We start from the raw sequence: 22,963 nt of genomic DNA, 5'->3' as shown, positions 1-22,963 counted from the left end.
TATAAAATGTACCGAGTATTTATAAGGGTATGTTTTGCCAGTTTTAGAAACGTAAGTATGTAATCAAGCAACGACAGAATTGCAGATAATTTAAGTATAATAGATACTTTTTATAATTGGCCGCTATCTAGTTGCGCCAAAAATGAATTCATTTGCGTCACAACTTATTTGCGCTAATACTACTTCTGCGCCACTTCATTTTGAAAACTATAGGTTTCATTTGCCCCAATAAAACAATCATACAATTGTACCAATTTTATCAATTTATTTATTTTTACTTATATATATCTACTTAATTATTTTAAAAGGTAACATATCAGTTGCTTTTTGCTTGCATACTGTTCTCAAAATCTGCATGTTTTTTCTAGTTTCTGGGTATTATTTTCATGTATATGGTTTAATTCCCAACTCAAAATAACTGCACAAGATTCATCTGTAAATAGCCTAGCACAACACGACTTCACTGTACTACAAGTGCATTTCTTTCTAACCAAAATTTTGTAAACGTTGTGTGGCGTTTGTTGTTGTTTTCTAAACGCTACAAAAGTAGAAACAAATACATCGTTAAATCAGTGTTTACTGACCCTGTTTGAACTTCCAATAATGCATGCACATGTTGTTGGTAAACAGACTTTTTGCAAATGTAGAAACAAATACATCGTTTAATCAGGTTGAAGTTAGAAACAAATGTAGCGTTTGTACTAACAAACGATGAACGACAAACTGTAGACGCATTTTTAGCGAGTGCATAGTTTGTCAAAGTTTATGTAAACTTTGCAAACGTATGTTAGTAACAAATGATCAAAACATGTGCGCGCTTAGCCGTTTGCATCGTTTGTATTAGAAAGAAATGCACTCTACGTCTCCATCTAATTTCTCCATTTTTTGTTTAAAAAAATGTCAGACGGGATTTGTGATTTTCTACAACGATGATAGGTTTCCCACTATCAGACTCTTTTCTTGAACAATATATCACAAATCTTTACATTTAAAGTCGATATGTTAATTAAAGTACATATTACATGTATGATATGGGTAAACAAATATACAGGTAAATGAGGCGCAATTTGATTCCATTGGCGCAATTAATATACCATCAGAAAAAAGGAAATACTTTTTCAAAACAGCAATTGGCGCAATTTGATTCTAGCCTTACAATCAAACGCTTGGGGAATAAGCATGCAATAAAAAAATTAATTTTTGCTTAGAAGTATGTATCAAAAAGGAGATATTGTAGACAACTAGGTCTTTATAATACTTCTTATTTTTGGTATTTTGTATCAGGTGGCTACTCTGCTTATGTATTGTCTGTGTGTTTGAATACTAAAAATAAGTAGCAAGTTTTAAACTCCGTGGCATAGTAAAGCATTTGTGATTGATTCGTTGATTTCTGGTGTTTAAACCCACTTTCAGGACTATTCGCTATTTTGTAACGGCCAGTTTTTATTGTTGGAGGAAGCAGGAGTGCCTGGGGAGAACCGCCGACCTTCGGCTGTAAAACTGGCAATCCTTGTCAATTAAGATTGGACTGAGTCAAGTGCACCTGCCACGTGCAGGGTTCGATCTCACAACCTCAGTGTTGACAGGCTGGTGATACATTAGAAATGCCCCCGATATCCCCTGATGCATTTATGAGATTCGTAAGAGTGCAGAATTTCCCATAGGTATACTACTAATAACATGAGTCTTATTTACATGTAATTGAAATAAATCATCGAAAAAACAAAAAAAAAAACATTGTAAATGAATAAACTGGTTTATTAACGTATTCAAATGTTGAAGTAATGAATTTCTAATTAAATGAATTATAGCAGTTCATTTACTCAATAAGATGATTTATAATTTTATACTAACGCACACTTTTCAATTGTCTTTATCATAAAACATCACACAAATTTTCGTCAGGAAACAATAATTCGATTTGTTTCCAATGTAACAGTTGTTTAAAGGATGCAACACTCACACATGTCATGAAAATTCATTTGAAAACAGTAACATTTGAAAAAGTTAACAAATCTTAATGATGTGTAACTTATAAATTTGGTCTCGTAAAATTAAATACGCCTTGTTAAATAAAATAAAGACAAAATGATTATGTGAATTTCATGGACAAGAACATCCTTCAATAAACTAAATAAAAGCGATAAAGACCTAATGAGAGAGTTATTTCAAGCTACTCTCTACACTGAATTCGAGAAATTTAGCTTGTTTTCAAGTGCCCTTTTAAGGTAGATGGGGTGTCTTAATTAAAACTGATAGAATTTTTTAATAATTTGTCATAATGAAGTTTTTATCATGCTTTTTTCAAAAATATAATAAAAAGTATGGGTCACCAGACTTTTTTTTACGCTACAGGTTGTGCAAAATTGTCAGATTTTGTATAGATTATGCATGGAAAATCAAATTGTGTGTGATAAAAAGAAAACTGCATGATAGAATTTTAAGATAAAATGTGAGAAGATAGCTCTTATTACATGCTTTCAGATAAGAAAAAGAAAAAATGGGGTCACCGAACTTGTTTTCTTGCTGCAGATTAAAATAGGTAAATTTACAACAATTTCTATTATAAAAATTACTTTATCTGAGTTATCTCCCCTTATTTGGCAAAGTTAAAAAAAAATTAATCAAACACAAATAAGGTGTTTTTTTTAGAAATTACAGCTGTAATTATGATAAAACCCACAATTTTCTATATTTACATCAAGTCTTACACATAAATTACATACTACTCTCAAAATTTGCACATTTCATCAAAGATCTAGACCAACGTTATATGCTATTTCAAAATCCAAAATGGAGGAAGACTCCCGAGCCACCTTAAAAGAAAATCTATTTACTCACCTTTAAAATAATGTTTTTTAAATCACAACCATGGCATAAGGCCGGCGGTTTCAAAAATTGCTCATGACGACAAAACTACAATTTTAATTTTTCCCTATGCAAAATATAAAATAGAAGGATTACCCTTTTTCTATCAACACTACTTATATCAAAAATATAAACAAAAATGGATTTTTCAAAGTAAATATACGATTACCTCTTAAATATGGTATGAAATACACATAACATACCGTTAAGCAAAAATTCAAACATATTTTTATACGAAATTCTCATAAAGGCAGCAGTATTGGTTGTTCGTATGAACTTATAAAGCAAGTCAGATATGCTAAATAAATATAACTTTTTATGTTCAAAGTTCCAATCGCCACAAATCCGGAATCGTAATATTCAATCGTAAATCGTCACTAAAACTCATACTTAGCTCTGATGCTAAATTTTATTATACAAGCTTCAAGTGTTGTATAACCTCTTTCATAACAGACTTTTTGGCATTTGTGTCTTGTATCATAGTTTTTCTCACACTTGGTAACACATTCATCATATAATGTAGTAGTCGAGCTCACCAGACATCTCAACAAAGATGTAGAATCACATGATCCGTCTGTTGGCACGTGGAACTTCTTTCTTATCTGTGATGCCGGTGCAGCCACCGTGTGATGTATTGCAAGCAAACATACTAATAAAACTGGTAACTTTAATGCAGTCATGTCTGAAATTAATAATTTTTTTAATATTATTTATGATTTATTTTTCAATTTTTATGGATTTCAGCTAATCTTCTTTATCATCAAGTACATAAGCCATCGTTATGGATTTATAGATTGTATGTTTAAATTTGAATAAATAAACAGAAAGGTTGTATAAATTTTTCCGAATTCAAAAAATATAATAACAAAAATACTGAACTCCAAGGAAAATTCAAAACGGAAAGTCCTTTATCAAACTACAAAATCAAAAGCTCAAACACATAAAACGAATGGAAAACAACTGTCATATTCCTGACTTGGTGCAGTATTTCCTTATGTAGAAAATGGTGTCTAAAACTTTCAGACTTTTATAAAAATGTATGTAATAGTGAATTATTTATCTTTCAATATTTTCAAACTCACCTTAAACCTGAATCTGTAAATTATAACAGCTAATCTCTTGTGGTCATCATTGTTCAATCATTAGCTTTATAATAAAAGAACATGGGCATCTGGTTGTTTTCAAGAATTTAATGTCCTGGCCCTAAGGGAATCGTGTACTTTTTCTGGGTCGAAGCGGATCTAAATATTTAAGTAATAAATGTAAACATGATCGTCACAATAATAACACGAAATTCAAATAAGAAATACATGTAAAATATTAGAAGTTAATATACTTTACAACGTAAATAAATGTGATTGTGTTTATGAATTTGACATTCTGTCGACGTTGTTACATAAAATTTGTATATTTACATTTTTCCCGTTTTATTTGTATTTTTTGTTTTGTTGAAAGATAAAAGAAATACAAATATGTATCTGCCTTCATAGCCATTATACAAATTTCAAATATTTGAAGTATGTCAAGTGTATGAAAACACTGACCGTTCCTCAAAGTTTCTTTTTTTCTTTTTTTTGCTTTTTAATGTAATTATGTTAATGAAAAAGATATTTAACAACAGATTGCATTTTAATATACAAATACGTGATTGTGATTTTAATGATAGTGCAGAGAAGACCAATTTTGGGGGGATTCGTTTTCATTAATTTCTTTAAAAACATCTTGCCAGTCTAACCCCGAATTAACAACAAAAAAACTGTTGATCAATGTTTCAATTTTAAAAGCACGAGTACGGGAATAGATATTTCCAATAAAATAACATACAAGTGTTACTCGACGAATCTCAACAGATTGTTTCTTGACAACAACTTTATTTTGTTGGATGCGTTTTTAAGTTTCGACTCATCATGCAAAACCATCAATTGAAGTTTACGTCAATTTGGAACAATTTTGTGAACATGGTAAGATGAAGAATATCGCGTATCTTAAAATCTATCACGTGATTTTCTAAATGCCCACCTTAAGGGCATACGATACAGTAGCAGGGGCAGATAATAACGTTTTCAAAACTTTTCGTGTTGTTTTCGCGATGTTGGTAATCGGAACGTTGTAATTTCGCGATGTTTCTAATAAGAACGATTACATTTGGCGACGTCGCTTCAGATGTATTCACATTTGCGGAAAATCCACTGACGTCATAATCCCGATTGCGCGAATTTGAAAAAAGTACCTGCAATGAAAATCGGCCAAATCACGACAATTGTTATATTTATTCATTAATAAGGAAGTCAACAATATTAACTTCGAATGGGAAAAAAAATCAAATCCACATTCTTATTTTTGTATGTCTATTGTTTCATATAGGAAAAGAATACGAGATATGTAAAACATAAGATGTCGATGAGGGAGAAACCCAACTACACAAATAAAAACAATAAGTGATGTATATAGTAACTTTACCATTTGGCAAACTCTAAATCGTAATTAGAATTGTACGTATAAACAGAGACTATCAACAAAATGACATAAAACGTAATAAATAATGACAGCGCATCATACTGATCCTGACTTTGGAAAGGTACATTAAAGAGTTTAACGGCATTTTTTAGAATTTAACCCAGTTGAATATATATGTGTATGGAGAAACTGTCAGTTAAAATGACACAGTTATAAGCCCCGTATTATAGACCAAAAACAAAAACGCACCCGTTGATGTGCTAAGCATATCCCCATATGTCATATTGAGAGAGTAAAATTGGCACACAGGAATTAGGTATTTGACAGACCAGAGTTGCAAGTCATTGATGTTAAGTTACTGATTAAATACGAAGTGTTTTTGTAATGTAATTTCTCAAATAAGAAACAAAATATTTGTTAGACCGGACAAACAATGTGGTTGCACTCACTCCTAGATTGAAGGTATAATACAGACAAGTAATTCAATGATTATATTTACCGTAATAAAAAAATACCCCGAAGACAAGCTTAGGTAACTTATCTATTGATACAGAATCATTAAATTTCATGCTCTAATATCGACTGCTGTACTTCCTATGAAATGTTATACTACACTGAAATCAGGTCAAGGACTAAGCTAAGCTAACCCGATTTAATGTGGGTATGATTTTGTGTTCATGTAATGCCTATAGAGTAGGTCGTTAGTTTTCTTGTTTGATTATTTCACATTTTCATGTCGGGGCTTTTTAAAGCTGACTATACGGTGTGGCTTTTTCTTTTTCTTTTTTTTTTGTGTTGAAGGCTGTAGGGTGACCTTTAATAGCGTTTATCTTCGTCATTTGAACTATGGTTGATACATTGTAGTTGTCTCTTTTGCAATCATACCAAATGCCCTTATTTTTTATATCATCCCCCTTACTTTATAATTGTTGCACATTTTGTCATGCCGGGGCTTTTGAATAATATAAACTATGCTAAAGCTTTGTTGTCTACATGAATTGTATGACTAATGTCGGATAGAGATGCAAATTAATTTTTTTATTAGATGTATCTGTTTTGTTTCCGAACCTTTCTTTTCTAAAAGTAATTTACTAGAATACTTTTTCTATCCAAGTTTCGTAACAATTCATTAAGGTTTGGCAAATATTCTATGCTATTTTACGAGTAACCAGCTTTATTAATTTTCATGATTAATATCATTGCTTTCAAAAAAAAAAACTTGGCTCTACCACTGAAATTGACAACGTAGTAGTTAGTGAACGGCGGGAAAGATTTCACGACGTTGTTGCGAATAAAACTTATTTCAACGTAGTTTGGCGCCTTATTGACAAAGGTCCCGTTTGCCATTAAAAACTAAGGTTTATTGCTTTTATTGAAAAAACAAGCACATGGACCCCCAGTTTTTTCTTTTGCAATCTATCAAGTTCTGTTTCAAGAACGCTCCGCCAAAATTTTAAGAAAAAATCAACGATAGAATTTTTTCTGCACTTCTGTGTATAGACGCAAAAATATTTTCAACTTCTTTATATCAGTTGTATTAAAAGAATTCATGATATAATTATTCACTTCAACCGTTATCTTGTTACAGTATGCTGATGCCATGGATCAAGGGAACATTTTACAAAAAACCCGGTTAAATTATGACTGCTCGTTCAAAAGTATTGGTACTTTCCTTAAAAGTCCTTATTTATGAAATTTCAGGGTTTTTCCTTCAAATATGCAAATTTCAAACCAAATTATCTCAAAAAGTAAGTCATGAAGGTATATTTTTCTTTGCATATTTCAAAAGTACACATCGAAATTGACCTTCTACCAAAATTTAAAGAAAAAATCAACGAGGGATCTCTACTGTATCGTATGCCCTTAATGATTACATGTACATTATACGTGACCTAGCTATCAGTATCTTATCGTAAATTTAACAGATGAATATCTGAAAGAATTTTACCTCTGGGTTTGATTATGACATGTATTTTTCCAATACGATTTTCAGAGGAGTGTTCCTTTTCTTCATTTTACATGAATTGTTCAGTCGGAAAGCAAGCCCTTAGAAACGACCGTTGTTGCTACTTTCTGAAATTGCGTTAGTTTCGCGGAAAAAATATTTTGGCGGCAACATTTGGAATTTTTTTTATTTTCTATTTCTAACATGCCATTGGGGTCAGAAATCGATTTCTTTCTATATTTTAAGCATGTGTGTTATTATTAAAGAAAATAATACCTAAATTGGCCCTCCTTTAACAATTACGTTAATAAGTTATTCGAAATTGTCAGTTATTTTTTCTTCTTTTTTCACAGATAAACAAAGATCATATAGATCTATACTATAAAACAAATTAATAATACGTATCTCAAAGTTAAAAAAAAATAAAGTCTAACGTTCTGTCACCCCTTAGGAAACCCCGTTTGAACTAAATTCCAAAAGAAAGACATTTTTTGACATTGTAGTTTTTTGGTTTTACACATCGATGTCAACATGCATCTGAACAGAATGTACACAGATTTAGTGTCATTTAGTGTGTTTGTTTAAAAAACCAATGGCGAGTTCAGCTGTAAATTTGACTGGATTAATTTTTCACTTTAAGTAAAATGTTTGACGTTAACTAAAACAATAAGGTAAGGAAATTTTATACTGTCTGTGCACCACCTTAAGATGATTAAAAAAAAACTCATTCATTGTTGGGAATATCATTTTTTTGTGTGATGAATCAAGGAATCCTGCAAAAGGGTTGTCCTTTGAACTTAAACCAATCTCTTTCAGACTTGCATTTTAATCACTCTTATTCAAAGAATACGATACTAATTAAAAATGTGATGCAATCTAAATTGATGCTTTAATTTTTATGCATGGAGTTGACAGAAATATTCTCTTTCCTAATAGATTTGCATAGTAGAAAGTCTCCCACTACTTTCTCACCAAACGTAAATAAGTAATTAATGAAAATGAAATAGAAATAACAGTCGGAATTCAAAGCTGACCCCGGTTTGACCCCATTTCTTAAAGCAACAATGGAAGTCATGTGACTACCATATTTGGGCATTTTTTGGGTCATTTTTTCTTCAACTGAAACGACTCTGTTTCCTCCAAAAAGTCATATCAAATGAAACCAAAGCATGCTGTACGTTACAAATGCCAATTGTGTATACTTTTTAGAAGTTCTCACATAAAAATTGTTTTGATTAAGAGTACTTAATTAGAGTACGAAGTCTTCAAACCAAAGGTCGTCACTCGTCGCGTCAAGTTTTTTCAACACATCAGTTGAAATTTCTTTCTTAACTTCTGGGGAACCTATGCTGAATATTAAAATATGTGATGAGGCTTTTTATAAACTGGCCCGTGTCAAATTTGTGCCACTTAATACGCTGTAATACGCAAATGTGCCACTTCGATGTGTCGATATTTCTGACGAAGGGGTGCCGATAGTAATTTACGAGTTACGTCCCTTTGTTGACACTTTTCATGAACAAACTTATAGGTACTATCAGAGACATATAATACATATTATATGTCTCTGGTACTATCAAGCACCATATGCTGTTATTTACAAGTGGATGTTATCAAATTAATTTATTATCTTTTTACTAAATATATTTTGATTTTAAAGACATATGTACAACAGTTAGGTAAACACATTTTATCATTTTTACAACAATTTCAGAACTGAAATAGGGCTTTAATATTACAGTAAATGTTTCTCTGTGCCATAATATATTATTCCAAGAGTAACTTTAATATTTATATTTTGGTAAATATTTTTACTGCTTCAACCAAATTATATATACACAGAAATAAATTTCTACTACTTAAAGACAAGGGGTAGCCAAAATATGCTTGAATACTTGACCTAGACAGGGTTAAAATGATCACAAACAGGAATTCCTTTTCAATACTGACCCCCCCCCCCCCCCCCCCCCCCCCCCCGCCCGATACTGATACCTGATCCTACCTTTTTCCTATAGGATATAGAGTGGGTGGCGCATATTCGCCTTGGACACATTTTCGCCGTTTTGCTATTTTTTCTGTAAAATTTGTGTGCCTTTACCCAAAAATTGCCTAAATAGATGGTAAAGGCTGTTTGTAATGTTACAACTGTTGATATTCCTCTTTATCCCATTTCCAAGGTTATTCGCACATATTGAGAAATACGCAGGTGTTTTTAAATGATTTTGGCAATTATGTAAGATTTATATGGCAATCATGCGCAGTCTTAAAGTAAATATTTGTGAGAAAAATCGTATAGGAATGATCTCTCAAGCTAATTCATGTAATTGCAAACATTCGTTTTTATGATATACCAGGATAATGAGGATGGTCATATCATACATTTCGGCGAAAATGTGTCCCCCATGGTACACGAGCAACTTGATTTCCTATTGAGTTTGCGTTCGTTTTTAGAACAATTAACCAATGTTTTGAAGATAATTTCTTTATCAAACATTTTTTTCATATAGTTAAATTTCCGAAACCTTCATAAAAAGTTCCAAATATTCGAATGTAGGTCGGATGTAAGTGGAAATGAACGAATTATGCGGCGAATATGGGTCTCTCACTCTACATTTAAAAGAGATAATAATCAAAGTATTCTCAATGTAAATTCTTCATAATTTGAAATAAAAGGAAATTGGTTTGCAATCCTTGTATGATTAAACAAAATATAACAATAAATGTTGTCTCATTGATTCCATGCAAGTTCTACTGAATGGACTCAAATTATAAAATGGATTTAAATGGTTTATAATCATGAACTTGCGAATAAAAAAGAACGAGAAAGATTCGATTTCATATTTTCCTTCTTCTATTTAAGGTGGTACCCAACACCTTGACTAATATTAATTTGGCTCGTTTAATTTTCCTAAAATTTTGACAAAATGTTTACTTTGACCCTTTGACAAAAATATAAAAATTTCAAATAATTTGAACCAACCACTTTATCAGAAAAAATTCACTGGTTATATAGCAGTTTCACAAACACTAATTTTGATCATTGAGAAGCTTAATATTTCCTTAACAATACAACGTGATTAAAACGTTTAGTTGATTTTTAAAGAGTTATCTCCCTGTAGTGTTAGGTACCACCTTAAACAAAATAAATAACTATGCATATTAAAAGTACTTCATAGCAGTTTTTGAGTGCTAAGTCAACAATTATGTTTTAGATCACAAGTCATGAGTAAGTCACACTTCATGTAAGTATGAAAATGCTTTGAATAAGAGTGATTAAAATGCAAGTCTGAAAGAGATTGTTTTAAGTTCAAAGGACAACCCTTTTGCAGGATTCCTTGATTCATCACAAAAAAAAATGATATTCCCAACAATGAATGAGTTTTTTTTAGTCATCTTAAGGTGGTGCACAGACAGTATAAAATTTCCTTACCTTATTGTTTTAGTTAACGTCAAACATTTTCCTTAAAGGGAAATCACACTATTGTTTATACGCATCGCTCTCGGCGCCGCTATAGTGTCGTGACCGTATTATGACGTCGCCGTTTCGAGTCCGTCGTAAAGGTTGCTAATTTCTAAAATGGCGGCCCGCTCAAAGGGACGTTCACTATTAAAGCAAGAGAAAGCAAATGACGTTTTGATTTAAGTGCAAAAAATGAAAATGCTACTCGAAACGGACAAAATGTATGGCAAAAAAATAGCCGAAAGTGGTCTTGATATGGTCTTGAATTACCTTACGATTGGGTTTAATTCAAATGAGTTACTCTCTTTAAATAAAGATATTATTATCATTATTATTATTATTGAGTTAGTATTTACATACAATACCATTTATACAATTATTTTTCTTAAAGGTTTATTAATTTCACCGAAAAATATTGTTAGATATGAGAAATATCAACATTTTTTGTTGATCTGGTCTTTATTATTTGTAGCGAAATCCGTCAGCTCAACATTTTTTTTTTACTGTAAAGTTTGTATTTCATATATATTAACAATTTTGTTGATCTCGCAGATTTCTTAGTTTCACGAAGAAAAAAAATATTTAAAAACAAAAGAGATATTTATAACACTTTTTGTCGATCATTTCAGTATAATCAAAGCGTACATCGGCGAATGTGAAATCCGTCCGGTCAACTTTTTTTTTTAGAAAAACATTTTGTTTTACTATGAAGTTTAAATTTTCATATAAGATAACTATTAATCTCGCAGATTTCTTAGTTGTATGAAAAAATATTGTAAAACAAAAGAGATATTACTAGTAACACTTTTTGTCGATCAGTTCAATATTGTAAAGCGTACATCAGTGAGTGTGAAATCCGTCCGGTCAACTTTTTTTTGTTAGATTTTCATAAAATATAGTCTAATATTTCTAAGGTCTTCAAATATTAAAATAATCTATCAAATAACAAAAAAAGTTTTGACTATTTATATCTCATCCGGTCAATACGGGCAATTGTCCTGTCATTAGTGTAACCCAACTGTTGGCAGCGTGTTGTCGCGATGCGGTATGTGGGAATATACTGGAAAAAATAACAATATACCAAGAGTAACAGCATGTAAGCGTACAGCTTCCGGAATTTGTAGTTTTCTGTCCAACAGAGGGATGTAAATAAGAACAATGAGTTTCGATGTTCCTTTGGTATCAAACGCCTCTCTCTCTCTCTGTTTCTTTTTTTTTTGGGAAGTGGGGTATGGGGGGAACAAACACATGAACACAAGTGATTCGTAGAGTAATTATATTTGTTGAAATATCAAACGTCATGTTAGAATTAAGAATAACGCCAGTTAAACATCACTGTAAAAGAAGCATACAAAATTTTACATCGGTTGCTGGCTGTCGAAATCAAAGAAAATTTAGCACCGTATTATATAGTACATTATACGCAATCTTCCTTGAATGCTTTGTACAGGCTTACATAATTTGGGCACAAAAAAAAAATCATATTTTGTAGTATTTCTTCAAACTGTCAATTATAGCGAACTGTACGACCAGCAAGTTAAAAAATAAGGCCGCTAGACGTCAGAGCAATCTGGGAATATCAAACACTATGCCTAGTTATTTTTGTACTATTGATGACCGTACTACCTACAACAACAACAAAAAATCCACACTGTATATTTGGCTTTACAAGACTCCAACAAGAGAAATATTTAACACACACACGCACATGTATTTATGTAGAGTAACATGTCTTTCAGAGTGCTAATCTGTAACCATCACATTAAGGTCCGTCTTGTGAAAGAGTATTCATCTCATATAGAAAAAAAAATTGTGCTGATATTCATGTAATATTTGCCACTGAAAGTTTTGCAAAAATCAAGAAAAAAACGAAAACAAAAACAAAACAAAGACTAGTAATTAAGATGTAGGTTCGTGTTCAGATCACTCAATGTGATCACTTGCCTGTCAACAAACAGTGATATAGGGAGATTGTCAGATTCCGATCATGACTGTAAAGGACAACCATTTGTTTAATACAAAGGTAGCTGATTTACTCTTGAAACTTTGATCTTTAGAAAAAAAAACGGCCAACATGATATAGCAGAGTGCTGAAAGTGGCACACACAATCAATCAGTTATTTTCAAATTACCTATCATTAATCAGTTTTGGCAAAAAAAGTATAAAGGCTATACCATACTGAAACATAAATGTGATAAAAGAATATACAATTCAAGAAAGAGAGGTGCACCAACAGAAAATAGAAACTGCAATCTTTCTTTTAATTTCATCCGATCTCAGATCTCAAAATTTTAACTCTTACCAGAATTTCTTCTATCTTACAGTATAACTCTGAAGTTTCTAAGTGGAACTCGAGCTTTAACTAGAACTCTTACTCGAATAAACATTCGAACTAAAAATAAAACTGGAACTTTAACTCTAAATTTAGCTGGAACTCGAATTCTTATTTTACATCAAAGGTTATCTACACTCTCATTTGTCATCTGATACAAAAATTCGTAAGGGTTCCACGGAACCCAGTGTCTCGCCTACTTTTGCTGTTAATCGCAGGCTCAACAAAAATGAGGAAAAAAATCAATAAAAATATTCCTCTCGATATTATCTTTTGATTATAAGAAGCTTCTGTCCAAGTTTGGTTTAAATCTAGGATAGTTTATGGATCTAATAAATGTTTTAAAAACTTTAACTGCATACTGTATGTAATGTTAACTGGAATAAAAACTAAGTCCATTTATAAGTAAAATACGGATAAACAGGTACAAAATTTTGACAAAATTTCCTTCGAGATACAAGCTTTTGATCATAAACAAGCTTCTGTCCAAGTTTGGTACATATCCAGGATAGTTTAAGAAAGTTATTGAAATCTTAAAAACTTTAACCACAGAGTGAATGTATTGTTTCCTGGCAGAAAAACTAAGTCAATTTATAAGTAAAATACGGGAAAAAAAAGATTTTTTTTTACAAAATTTACTTCTGGATACTATCTTATGATCATAAACAAGCTTCTGTCCAAGTTTGGTAGAAATCCAGGATAGTTTAAGAAAGTTATTAAAACTTTAAAAACTTTAACCACATAGTGAATATTTGTGGACGCCGCCGCCGCCTCTGCCTCCGCCGCCGACGACGACGACGCCGACGACGGAATGTAGGATCGCTATGTCTCGCTTTTTCGACTAAAGTCGAAGGCTCGACAAAAAACTAGAGTTAGATGAAATATATCGATATTTCCACAGAAACACGGATAGATGTAGCAGAACAAGAAAAAAAACTAGATCCGTTTATGACAAATTAAAAGATTTTTTTAAATACATCAACTGGGAACATTATATGTTCCTGATATCAATATGGCGATGTGTATTTCATTGTCAATTTACTCTAAATTATCAGATGCATAGTATTTCTCATAACATACCAACGTTGAGCGATTAATCGAACGGTAATAAAATATACGTAATACATAAAGTTTTAATACACAGGCGATGAACATTGAACATATTATGTACAATGAACATGCAACGATGTATGAAAAATGGGTGCGGGATGATAGAACTCAGAAAAAAATTTGGTTTCCGCAGTTCGAATAAATTATGAAGCGTTGTGTAATTACGGAACCAATTTTAAATTCCTACCGAAAATAGGTTTCTTTTAACGTGCTGAGTTTGTGGCATTTTTAACACGGCATTTCAGGTTTTATCTTCCCGGTGCGAATGGACAAGCTAGTGAAATTATGGTAACGAATTTTTTCTGCCTGCAGTCTAAAAGGAACGTGTTACTTTTCAGCCCTTCAGTCTTCCGAGGTAGAAGATTCTTTTTCTGGAAGCCGAAAATTATTTCTATAATACGGCATGAGGCAAACATTCGTTTTCCACATACAACAAATGCAATTTAAAAAATGAGATGACTTCAACTTTGACAATTACTTTATTATAAACTGTTCAGTATTGTATCTATGTTTAACGATTCGATAGATTGATAAAGATATCAATGAATAATCAAAATACCTTAAAAAATGTTCAAAAATTATATTATATTTTGTAGTGAAAAGGTTTAATTCAACCTAAGCGTTGCAAGAAATGCTGTTATGCCAGCAACGTCGTTCTATAACGTTAAAAGGATATAGTTCCCGCCAAAATTCAATAATAAAGATTATTTCCGTTTTAGCGGATTTAAAACATCGGTGACCCCCCTTTTTTATTTATGCTTTTAAAATCTTCCCTGAAGCAGCAACTTATGCAGAAGTTTGAAGGGAAAAACATTAGTAGATTTTTTTTATTTCAAGAAAAATCTATTATTAATAGCAATTAAAAATGGCGGGAAATGTTCAAATGCCTTCAAAAATAAGGAAACCGAGACAAATAAATGTTCATAAGGTATAAGTTACATTTGACTGTTTTTGTTATTCCAGTTAAACATGGTTTTTCAATAAGTTTGTCTTTTTCTAACAATTTAGAGCGGTATTTCTATATTTCGTTATAACGCTATTCTTTAAGTTTTGATGACGTCATATCTCGAAAACAACATCGGTGACCCCAATTTTTTTTTCGCCTAAAATATCTTAATATGTATGATCTGTCTACATGCAAAATTTCAATGAATTATTATTAGTAGTATAAATAGTGTGATTTCCCTTTAAAGAGAATAATTAATCCAGTCAAATTTACAGCTGAACTCGCCATTGCTTTTTTAAACAAACACACTAAATGACACTAAATGTGTGTACATTCTGTTCAGATGCATGTTGACATCGATGTGCAAGACCAAAAAACTACAATGTCAAAAAATGTCTTTCTTTTGGAATTTAGTTCAAACGGGGTTTCCTAAGGGGTGACAGAACGTTAGACTTGGGTTTTTTTAACTTTGAGATACGTATTGACCCAATGGCATGTTATAAAAAGAAAATAAAAAAATTTCCAAATTGCCGCCAAAATATTTTTTCCGCGAAATTAACGCAATTTCAGAATGGCGGGTTTTAATATCAGTCCCATTGTTGTCTTAAGAAAGTAGCAACGGTCGGTTCTAAGGGCTTGCCAGGAATAAAAAAGAATATGACAGGGATAAACATATGTTTGTGAGCGCTCAACCCTCCCCTAGCCTATGCAGTGTGGACATGTAACAGCACAGCATCAGAACAAGCTGTAAAAATCATTAGGAAATGACTGACTCTTCAGACTTGCTAGAAGCACAATATTACAACTAAAATAAATGCAAAAGACACAAATTATTAATCTAAGAGTACTCACAGTTTTTTAAAATATCTCTGTCTTACAAACATCTTCATATACTGCTTATTAAAGTCATAACCCAGTCCATATTCCTTTAGTTTTCTTTAACCCTGCGACATTTATGGCTTCTACACACAAATCTTGTTGATTGTGTAGAACGTCAAAGGTCCATGGTAACGTCACCATACTGAGGGCACTGAAAACGTCAAAGACGGCGCCAAAAGTACGATTTTGGCGGGAATGAAGCAAATTGAATAAAATGCATTATTTGCAGTTCTGCCAACTTTTAATTATGCAAATTCGTGAGATTTGGCCAAAATCGTAAAGATCAAAGAGAAAAAACAATAGATCAAAGGAAAATGCCGCCAAATAAGCATGAAAATGCGTAAGTCTCACGCTAAATGCATAATAATTTGTATACTTAAAACGGATGTCAAAAAATGATACAGGATCATAAGCTTGTTAGTACTATAATCCCAATTTATTTAACGTGTTTACTAATTATCTAGTTCGTCATTTTCATGTAAAATGTTGCATATTTTCGAGAAATTTGTTAAACGTTTTTTTCATATATCTTTCAATCAGAATATCTCATATAATAATCGCATTCCTAATAAATAATTTTAAGCAATAAGTGGTCAACAAAATAATAATAAATATGATTGAAAAATAAACAAAATGAATATGGATAGTTATGTCTATAAAAATTATTTTCTCGCCTACCGAAACAAGGCTTAGAATGAAAATTTTAATCTGACACGTTTGATACTTTACAACAAGAAGTAGTTCATAGAATCGGCTGCTCGGAGTTTTTATTTATTTTTATTTGTACACGCATTGTTTTTATTTTTATTTTTATAGGGGGCCGTTGTTTTGTTTATATAATTATTTGAGAGATTTTTTTACGGTATTTATCAATATTATAACAAGGTTTACTTCATATGATGAAGACATAATCTTTCAATTAGTTTAATTGAGGTCTGGAGCTGGCATGTCAGTAACTGCTAGTAGTCTGTTGTTATTTATGTATTATTGTCATTTTGTTTATTTTCTTTTGTTTCCTATTCTGACATCGGACTCGGACTTCTCTTAAACTGAGTTTTACTGTGCGTACTGTTGTACGTTTGTTTTTTCTACATTGGCTAGAGGTATAGGGGGAGGGTTGAGATCTCAAAAAACATGTTTAACCCCGCCGCATTTTTGCGCCTACCCCAAGTCAGGAGCCTCTGGCCTTTGTTAGTCTTGTATCATTTTTAATTTTAGTTTCTTGTGTATAATTTGGAGTTTAGTATGACGTCCATTGTCACTGAACTAGTGTACATGTTTGTTTGGGGGCCAGCTGAGGGGCGCCTCCGGGTGCGGGAGTTTCTCGCTGCATTGAAGACCCATTGGGGGCCTTCGGCTGTTGTCTGCTCTATGGTCGGGTTGTTGTCTCTTTGACACATTCCCCATTTCCATTCTCAATTTTATTAAGCTAATCGGATAACAAGGATAAATATATTTTAGTATTTTAGAGGTGGTTAAAAATCAGTTATGCATTTCACTTGACAAAGATTAAACAAAAGCACTTATAAAGCTAGTAGCAATGGGTATATTATTTTCATTTTTTTTAAAGACAAGAAAGATAAAAAAAAAACTACATTTCAAGGTTAAAAGTTGTATTTTTAAATAATTAATATTGTAATTTGTCCAAGACTAACACCGCTAATTCGCAAAAACATTGCAGCAATACGTAAATTGTAATTTCTTATGTTATATCATTATCCTTTAGACAAGCAATGGTTTAACAGTGGACAGCATTTCTCAAATAGTTTTCTTCTCTATTCTCCAAAAATATAACAAAGAGGTGACCTCTCAACGGGTATTTTTAAAATCATTATTTTTAATGTCGGAAAATTATACTGTCAAACTTTACAATCTGTTGCGCTACTACAGTACAATTATAGTTTGCCAAATTCATAAAATTCCTAACATGTGTATTCCATTGTGTGTTCATCGTTTGCTCTATCACATTGATCAATGACTTTGAACAGAAATCCACTACCAGTCAATTTTTGGCGACTAACTCTCTATCAAGAACATCATATTAGGACAAATGTAGAACACCCATATATACATTTAAACATTGGTTGCAATGAATTACATTGATTTCCCAGTGAAATAAAAACCGATAATTTCGCATGTGAAATAAACGTGGTTATTTCACTCCTCTGACGTCATACAACAATACAGTCAGAAAGCTGACCCCGGTTTGACCCCATTTCTTAAAGCAACAATGGAAGTCATGTGACTACCATATTTGGGCATTTTTTGGGTCATTTTTTCCTCAACTGACAGTCGGAAAGCAAACCCTTAGAAACGACCGTTGTTGCTACTTTCTTAAGACAACAATGGGACTGATATTAAAACCCGCCATTCTGAAATTGCGTTAATTTCGCGGAAAAAATAATTTGGCGCCAATTTGGAATTTTTCTTTTTTTCTGTTTCTTACTTGCCATTAGGGTCAGAAATAGATTTCTTTCGATTTTTCAAGCATGGTTCTTATTATCAAAGAAAATAATACTTAAACATGTTATAAATTGTCCGTCTTTTAAAAATAACGTAATGCCTTTGGTCGTCGTTTAAGAATTATGCGAAATTGTCTGTTATTTTTTTCTTCTTTTTTTTTCCAGATAAACAAAGAATATACAAACTATATAAAAAATTAATAATAAGTATCTCAAAGTTAAAACAAAAATCAAGTCTAACGTTCTATCACCCCTTAGGAAACCCCTTTCGAACTAAATTCCAAACGAAAGACATTTTTTGACATTGTATTTTTTCTATCTTACACATCGATGTCAACTTGCATCTTGACACAATGTACACACATTTAGTGTGTTTGTTTGAAAAAGCAATGGCAAGTTCAGTTGTGAATATTTGACTGGATTAATTATTCTCTTTAAGTCAGTGAATTGTTTGACTTAACTAAAACAAGGTAAGGAAATCGTATACTGTCTTTACACAACCTTAACCAAAACTCATTCATCGTTTATAATATTATAAAAAAATTTGTGATGAAGTAATCCTGCAAAACTGCCAAAGGTAAATGAAAAAGTCTTGTCCTAAATATGAACTTAAAACAATCTCTTTCAGACTAGCATTTTAATCACTCTTATTCAAAGCATGTTCATACTGACATGAAGTGTGACTTACTTATGACTTGTGATCTAAAACATAATATTGTTGACTTAGCACTCAGAATCTGCTCTGAAATACTTTTATATAAATATAACAATGCATAATTGTTAAAAAAATTAAATAGAAGAAGAAAAATATTAGACCCAGTCTTTTTTGTTCTTATCTATTTTCAAGTTCATGATTAGAACCATTTATTTATTGGTTTAGTGTGTTTTTTTTTATAATTTGAGTCCATTCATTAGAATCTGCATGGAATCAGTGAGACAAAATTTATTGTTATATTTAGTTTGTTCATACAAGAATTGCAAGCTAATTTCCTTTTATTTCAAATAATGAAGAATTTACATTCAGAATACTTTCATTATGGTCTCGTTTAAGTTTAAATGTAAAAGGTATGATCAGGTATCAGTAATGAAAAGGAGTTCCTGTATTTGATCATTTTAATCCTGTCTTGATCCATTATTCATGAATATTTTGGCTACCCCTTGTATGATTAAAGTAGAAATTTATTTCTGTGTTGAAATAATTTGGTTACAGCAGTATAAATACTTACCAAAATATAAATATTGAATTAACTCTTGGAATAATAATATTATGGCACATACTGACATAGGACCTATTTGAGTATTTCACTGAGACTGAGTTCTGAAAAGTGATAAAATGTGTTTCGCTAATTTTTTTGCACATGTCTTCAGTATCAAAATATATTCAATAAAATTATTTTAATAATATCCTCATGTAAATAACAGCATATGGTGCTTAATATAATGATAATAGTTTGATCATGAGAGTGTCAAACAAAGGGACGTAACTCGTAAATTACTATCGGCCCCGCTTCGTCAGAAATATCGACACATCGAAGTGGCACATTTGCGTATTACAGCGTATTAAGTGGCACAAATTTGACATATCATAGTCAAAGTTATGTTACATAACATAATTTAAATTCAGCATAGCTTCCCGAGAAGTTAAGAAAGAAAATTACGATTTTAATTTCCAGTGACCGATTTTTTTGGTCAACACCTAGACTTTGAAGACACATTTTGAGAGAAAAAATTAGTTTAATCCATAATTGAGTGGATCAATATATTTCTTATATACTCAAGAATGTTCACCTAGAAGCAAATTAGTTTTAATTCATGCAAAAAACTACAAATTCCAAAAAACGGGCTTCACTTTTTTTGGTAAAAAAATGCCCATATATGGTAATCACATGACTTCCATTGTTGCTTTAAGAAATGGGGTCAAACCGGGGTCAGCTTTCCGACTGTGAAACGACTCTGTTTCCTCCAAAAAGTCATATCAAATGAAACCAAAGCATGCTGTACGTTACAAATGCCAATTGTGTATACTTTTTAGAAGTTCTCACATAAAAATTGTTTTGATTAAACGTACTGAATTAGAATACAAAGCCTTCAAACCAAAGGTCGTCACTCGTCGCGTCAAGTTTTTTCAACACATCAGTTGAAATTTCTTTCTTAACTTCTGGGGAACCTATGCTGAATTTAAAATATGTGATGAGGCTTTTTATAAACTGGCCTGTGTCAAATTTGTGCCACTTAATACGCTGTAATACGCAAATGTGCCACTTCGATGTGTCGATATTTCTGACGAAGCGGTGCCGATAGTAATTTACGAGTTACGTCCCTTTGTTGACACTTTTCATGAACAAACTTATTGGTACTATCATATATATTATTATTAAATTATGCACCATATACTGTTATATACAAGTGGTCCAAGGACACAGTTATCGTCCTTTGGTTTTCGTTGTCTACGAATATAGTCCCTAGTGTGAACAGTGTATAACTTGCATTTTTTTTTTATACACTTTCCCAATTTATTTCTTGATATTTTATGCATGAAATATTAAGTAAGGGGATGAAATTACATGTTAAAAAAATTTGGGTGCTGAATCTTTATGTTAAGTAGTGATTTGGTCCAGTTAAAAAAGGTCAAAAATTAGAATGTCTGAAGCTGTCAAACTGAATTTTAGCCCCCCTTAACACAGAATTGTCAATATTTTGAGTTAGAGCTGGTAGAAGTTTCTATAATTTTGATATTATTTGTATCAATAGTAGTACACTACACTGTAAAAATCTTTTTGAGATAGAGCAGGTGCGATTTTTTTAATTTGAATTTACTGTCTAAAAGAAATGCACTACGAAATAACTGTGTTCTCGGGCCTAAGAGATGAATTCCGTAAATGTAGATTCTGTACTTTGGCAACTTTCCTGAATGGTTTGCTGGTTTCAATTTGTCAAACTCAATAAAAGTAAAGGATTTACATCTTTGTTTGACAGAAATTCTGTTAAAATAAGCATTTTGGCATTATACGGCTAAAATAAGCATTTTAAAGCAGTTTCCATTTTATGCCTAAGAGCCATGCTGACTTTCTATCTGACAGCTTTTTATGTTCCTGATATTTGTGTTTCTATGCTTAAATCAAATTTAATTAACCATTTGTGAACTCGGAATCTAGAGAAAAGTAGATTATCACAGAAAAAATGTGCAGAATATTTGTATTTATGTCCCTGGTTAAACGGCCTGTTTGATGTATGTGAAATGTGAAGAGCTTTGTACATAAAATCTGTAGTCCATCACAAATATTTCACTAAATCTGTAAAAAAAACACTTTACAATGATCAGTACACCCTATTCATTTCATATGCTACCATAATTTTCTTCTTTAGGATAGTAAGTGGTTCAAATATATGCCAAATGAGACTAAAACTACATGCAAGTTTTCAATTGAAAAGTAAAAACTGGTCATCAAACCATACTGTCTGCAAAAAAAAGTTGAATTCAAGAGTCCTTTTGCAATTAGACTTCTTGTATCATGACATCTTAGCATAGAAATGAGCAAAAAGTAACAAATTTCAATTTCTTATAGCCTCTGTGTGCATTTTTATATGTAAATATGGGCTACGGCCTAAATCGACTCTAAATAATTCTCAGTCTTACATGGCCTAAGACCATTTTATACTCATGTGGTATACTTTTTGTAACTTTTCTTTACATTTAAAGTACATTTAATATATATGGAAGAATAATGTATGGTTAAAAAACTTCAAAAACTTCAAATTGGTTGAAAAAAATGCATGTTTATGTAAGGCTTCCCTTAATTCGAAAATCTCTATTTTCAGGCACAGGCTCATATAAATTTGACTTTTGAATAACTGATATAAATCTGATAAATCAAATGAGTGTTCCGTTGCTTTAAATACTTATTATATTAAATTCAAGAGTATTTAAAAAGCAAATTTTTGCAATATTTAAATTTTTTAGGCCAAAATCTTGACAGTTGAAAATATTTGATTTAAACGTCAAAAATAAACATCCAAATTTCAATATTAAAATGGCCCTAGTTTCTATAATATATATCCTATGGCCATGAAACTTAGCCAACTATCTTATAATTGCCTAAGCTTAGGTCATGCAAAGTTTTATTAAAATTGGTCAAGTCTTTCTATCCTATTAGGTCCAAGGACACAGTTATCGTCCTTTGGTTTTCGTTGTCTACGAATATAGTCCCTAGTGTGAACAGTGTATAACTTGCATTTTTTTTTTATACACTTTCCCAATTTATTTCTTGATATTTTATGCATGAAATATTAAGTAAGGGGATGAAATTACATGTTAAAAAAATTTGGGTGCTGAATCTTTATGTTAAGTAGTGATTTGGTCCAGTTAAAAAAGGTCAAAAATTAGAATGTCTGAAGCTGTCAAACTGAATTTTAGCCCCCCTTAACACAGAATTGTCAATATTTTGAGTTAGAGCTGGTAGAAGTTTCTATAATTTTGATATTATTTGTATCAATAGTAGTACA

At 31.6% G+C, this 22,963-nt stretch overlaps 1 long non-coding RNA gene across 1 annotated transcript; it reads right to left on the bottom strand.

The window, feature by feature from the left end:
* Positions 1 to 1,425: 1,425 nt before the first annotated feature.
* LOC127734597 (uncharacterized) lies at positions 1,426 to 16,134 on the bottom strand. Its single transcript, XR_007997671.1, has 3 exons — positions 15,972 to 16,134; positions 3,951 to 4,109; positions 1,426 to 3,550 (listed from the first exon to the last, which is right to left on the bottom strand). It is a non-coding gene; the product is annotated as an uncharacterized LOC127734597 (long non-coding RNA).
* Positions 16,135 to 22,963: the final 6,829 nt, after the last annotated feature.

This window comes from Mytilus californianus, unplaced genomic scaffold (genome assembly GCF_021869535.1).
Source record: "Mytilus californianus isolate M0D057914Y unplaced genomic scaffold, xbMytCali1.0.p SCAF_3, whole genome shotgun sequence".
NCBI lineage: Eukaryota > Metazoa > Mollusca > Bivalvia > Mytilida > Mytilidae > Mytilus > Mytilus californianus.
Note: the sequence above shows the minus strand (reverse complement) of the source record. Positions and strands in the feature narration are given on the sequence as shown.